Here is a 5,587-nt window from a genome sequence, read left to right on the forward strand (position 1 = left end):
AAATTGAATTATGTCTGAATTCATGTCTTATAATAAAATTAGATAATATTTATAAAATTAAGTAAAAATAAAAATAAATAATTACAATAAATATATTATATAAAATGTATAAAAATATAATAATGTTGTAAGAATAAAATAAGATAGGTAAAGATAAAATAAAGTTTTATTTTATTTTTTTAGGTAATATATTTTATTTTAATTTATAATATTTATTTTAATTATTTAATTTAATATATTTAATTTTATTTATGCATATTATATTTATAAAATTAAATAAAAATAAAACATGTTAATATTTATTTAATATATTTTATTTTAATATTTATATAATGTATTTTATTTTAATACATAATATTTAAATTTTGTTGTAATTATTTAATAAAGTATTATTAATTTTAATTATATATATTATGTTTATAAAATTAAGTAATTAATAAATTTATTGAGAGAAATATGTAATTAGTAGATTAATTAATGAGTTTAGTGAGAGAAGATAGTTATTTGGCAATTCAAATCCTCTGCTACCGAATAAGGTGTTCCCCTGTTGCGGACCAATCAAAATTCAGAAACATTATTATATTAATAAATCAAAGTTGGGTTGAAAGAAAGAGAGAACCTAGAACCCGGATTCCATTACGGGTTCAGCACAAACGTCGTTAAACGGAATATAGAGATACAGTATTGAGTGAAGTAGACTTCTCTCCATGCGCCATGTAAAAAGTGAAACATACTTCGCATCAATTAGTTTATATGCCTAGAGGTTCATGTAAAACCTCCAATACATCAATCTAAAGACATTTTAGCGTTCATGTAAAAACATTTATTCATTCATGTATGTAAACCCATTGGAGAATGTGGAGAGGTTATTTTCAGTGAAGCATACTTCACTTCAAGCGCCATGTAAAACAGAAGTGAAACATACTTCACTTTAAGTGGCAACAAGAGGTGGATATCCCCCAGGCCTCCATGAGGTCCTGGGTTCGAGCCCGTCAGGCGGCAAATTCTGCGCCTGGTTAATTGGTTAAGTATGTTTGCGGGCTATGTACTTAACCCGCGGGGATTAGTCGCACTCCATAGGAGCAGCGGAACCCAGCGTTCTCAAAAAAAACGGAAGTGAAGCACACTTCACTTTAAGCGCCATGTAAAAGAGAAGTGAAGCATACTTCGCTCCAAGCGCCATGTAAAACGAAAGTGAAGCATACTTCACTTCAAGCGTCATGTAAAACGGAAGTGAAGCATACTTCACTTTAAGCGCCATGTAATACAGAAGTGAATCTTACTTCATTTCAATTAGTTTATATGGCTAGAGGTTCATGTAAAACCTCCAACATATCAATGTAAAGACATTTTAGCATTCATGTAAAAACATTTATTCATTCATGTATTTAACCCATTTGAGAATGTGGGATGTTATTTTCAGTGAAGCATACTTCACTCCAAACGCCATGTAAAACGGAAGTGAAGTATACTTCACTTTAAGCGTCATGTAAAACGGAAGTATACTTCACTTTAAGTGCCATGTAAAACAGAAGTGAAGCATACTTTGTTTCAAGCGTCATATAAAATGGAAGTGAAGCATACTTCACTTCAAGCGTCATGTAAAACGAAAGTGAAGCATACTTCACTTTAAGCGCCATGTAAAACAGAAGTTCACTTCACTTCATTTAGTTTATATGCCTAGAGGTTCATGTAAAACCTCCAACACATCAATGTAAAGACATTTTAGCGTTCATGTAAAAACATTTATTCATTCATGTATGTAAACTCATTGGAGAATGTGGAGAGGTTGTTTTCAGTGAAGCATACTTCACACCAAGCGCCTTGTAAAACGGAAGTGAATTATACTTCACTTTAAGTGACATGTAAAACGGAAGTGAAGCATACTTCACTTTAAGAGCCATGTAAAACAGAAGTGAAGCATACTTCGCTCCAAGCGCCATATAAAACAGAAGTGAAGCATACTTCACTTCAAGCGCACATATTAAGGTATAAAAAAAATTTCTCGCTGCAAATTCTTTTATAATAATATATATATAAACCCTAATATCATTTTATATTATAAAAACTTTCTTCCGATTCATATCTCTCTCTTCAAGCTTCTGCCTCCTTTCACGGCGATTCGAATCCGGCTCCTTGTCTACCAGAAATTTTTTTGTCAAGAAGATCGAAAATTAGTCTCGAAAATGGTACGTACACCAAAATCTTTAAGTTTTCTTTGTATTTATGAATCTTTAGGAATACGTACGCACAATGAGGTCGTTATTTTGTTCATATTTAGAAAACCCTACTACGAAAATGTCACGTTCAATGAAAATCCTTCGTATTTAGGAAAACCTATTTAGGGTTAGGTTTAATTACGATTTTGTATATTATTTCCACGAAATTCTAATTACTGATGTAGAAAAAACTTATTTTTGTTATTAACGAAACATATTTTTTTTAATGTGTAGGCAACAAACAACGAAATCTTTCCAAACACTATAGGCAAAGAATGGATTTTTTTCCCCAATTAATTATCTATTGAAGATAAAGTATTCTCCGCTACAATCTTCTCACAAAATGACATTTGATGGCGATGGCGTCGAAGATTTTTTGTGGTCTTTGGAATGATGTTAATGCAACATTGGATCTCCTGAAGTGTGTAGCGATTTTTTGTTGTACATCTGCGATTTCTCTGTTAGAAATCGCTCGTCGAGTTTTTGTTTTCTTTTTGTAGATTCAAGTAAACCATATCTATAAGAGAGTGTTCATCTTCTTTTATGTTTTTAATCGTCTTCTCAAAGTGTTTGGATGAAGTCGTCTGTGCTGTTAAGTAGGTAAAACTCTAAACGATATTCTCGTATTTTTAACAGGTACAATGTCGGCTCACACTCGTTAAAAAATATATTGTAAAAAATAGACAGAGTTATGCTTCTCATCCCTATGTAAATTTAGGAACAGATTTTGTCTTTAAAGCATTTATCTTTGTTCTTAAGTCTATTTAATCATCAAAGATTGATATTTGCATACTAACCATTCCATAATTGTCAACAGACAACAGAACTCTGGACTGAAGCTGATATTCTCTCGAAGCTACACCACCTGAATGTTGTGGCCTTTTATGGTGTCGTGCAGAATGGACCAAGAGGAACTCTTGCTAATGTGACAGAATATATGATAAATGGTTCTCTTAGGAATGCTCTAATTTCAAAAGAGAGGTAAAGGTTAATTTAATTGCATTATCCATGTCAACCTCTTTATCTCAATGCCTGACCTGCTTGATATAACTGGTATAAGGCATCTTGATCGTCGAAAGAAGCTATTGATTGCAAAGGATGCTGCATTTGGAATGGAATATCTGCATTCAAAAAATATTGTGCACTTTGATTTGAAATGTGACAAATTGCTTGTAAACTTGAAGGATCCTCTACGACCCATTTCTAAGGTAATTACCCATGAATTCCTAGTGATAATCATGGCTTAACTTGATGCCAACTCAATGCATTATCAGATAATGATATCAAAATTGTTTGCTCAGGTGGGTGATTTGGTTTGTCGAAGATAAAAAGGAATACATGGTGTTAGAGTTACCCTTCCATGGATGGCGTCGGAGCTACTAAATGGTAACAGCAGTAAGGTTTCTGAAAAGGTCAGGCTTTAGCATTATAAATTGATCATCTAGCAGTTTCTTTAGAAAACTTAACAATAAAGTGCAATATAGGGTGTGTGCATCAAATGCGGTAGGGAAATTATTTCTAGATTTGAATAACTTTTTATATATCTTAAAAATTGTAAATATAAATAAATGAATGGGTGCAGTTTTTGAGAGTGGGATAGATGGATGGATGACAGGCACTAGATGATGAGTGTTAGCTTCTTTCTCACACCAACTTTCCCACCCCATATGATCAGATATATGAAATGAGAGACCATTAATTTATGAAAAATCTAGATCGAGTTGGCTTATTGAGTTGGCTCATGAGTAGTAGTAGTTGTTGTTGTAGACTCTTCTCTTTTATTGTCTTCCTCATTATTATTATCTCTAATGGCCATTATTATTACTACAGCAGCAGCAGTTCCTCCGACCATCTTCAAACTAGTTACAGGTTCAGCCTCCCTGTTCCAGTGGATGTCAAAAACTTATTCACCTGAAGGGCATTTATCATGGAGGCCGGTGGAGATGGCCAACAGACACCTGATTTTAGGGTTGCACTGAGTGTTGTAGAAGAAGAAGATGTACACAAGAAGAAGTATAGGAAATTATTATTCTCTTGCTCCCTTAATGTCTTTCTTGGAGAAATGAGAGTTTGGTCTTCTGCTCATTTTTTAAAATTCTATGCTCTCAGGAAATGTGTGCTTGAGCTCACAAATGAAGGAGATCTTCTTCTTAAAGGATAGAATCAGACAGTTAGATGGAAAACAGGCACTTCAGGACAGGGGTCCAGGTAATCTTCTTCTTCTTATTGTCTTCAAATTCAACTGAATTAATTAATTAATGGATCCTCCTCCTTCTTATGAGTTATGAACTTATGACTAATAAAATGGCAAACCTTCAATTTCCCAACGGACACAATGCTCTATAGCCAGACACTCAATGTGGCCACCGTCTTACTTCATTTCCCACCAACTCAACCATCTTGTCCTTTTCCTTTGACATTGAACGACAAAAGATCGCTCTCTACTTGAATTTAGTTGCCAACTCAAATTCAAACATGCAACAGTTTAATGAACAAAAAGAGTGTACACAGTTTCACTACTAAAGAATCAACTATATATAAAGTCATAAATTGAAATTCAGCTGGCTTAATCCAAAGTAGTATAGGGAACGTCTCATTAAAGATTATTGTAGCATGATATTTATGTCCATGTATTATTTGCATTCTCTCATTTTCTATTAACAAAAATTGTAAGTGAGAATGAGTTTGTGAAGATGATTCATGAACATAGATAGATATATATATACTTATTCAAGACAGCGTAATCGAAGGTTTATTGAAGAGAATTCAAGAACTTCATCATTCAAGAAATTGTTAACTTTATATGCAACTATTGTACTAACCATAGCTTTACTTATGTATTCTTTCAAAGTTTTCACATCCATTGCTACTTCCACCATTCAATACCTAAAAATATAAATAAATAAAATTGATTTAATAATCTATTATAATGTTATGTTATTATTGAAGAGATGAAGTAGAAAATTTTGCATTTTTGTAAAGATACTTGATATACCTAAAGTAGATTATTATTGATAACAGATATCTAACAAAAATGACAGATAGACAAGCATAATGATCTTATCTTACATATGTCGCTGAGAATTGCAGTAAAACAAATAATAAACATTCATTATACCTTTCATTCCCACATATCTCACAACATATATACTCATTCTCATGTCCATGATATTTAATTGGGGCAAAAAATCCATTATTTGCCTATAGTGTTTGGGACGATTTCGTTGTTTGTTGCCTGCACGTTCAAAAAATATGCTTCGTTAATTATAAAAATAAGTTTTTCCTACATCAGTAACTAGGGTTTCGTGGAAATAATATACAAAACCATAATTAAACCTAACCCTATGTAGGTTTTCTTAAATACGAAG

General features: G+C 32.4%; 1 pseudogene; it reads left to right on the top strand.

Moving 5' to 3' along the window:
• Positions 1 to 2,578: 2,578 nt before the first annotated feature.
• On the top strand, positions 2,579 to 3,643 carry LOC124923043 (annotated as a pseudogene).
• The last annotated feature ends 1,944 nt before the right edge of the window (positions 3,644 to 5,587 follow it).

Source organism: Impatiens glandulifera, chromosome 1, assembly GCF_907164915.1.
Source record: "Impatiens glandulifera chromosome 1, dImpGla2.1, whole genome shotgun sequence".
NCBI lineage: Eukaryota > Viridiplantae > Streptophyta > Magnoliopsida > Ericales > Balsaminaceae > Impatiens > Impatiens glandulifera.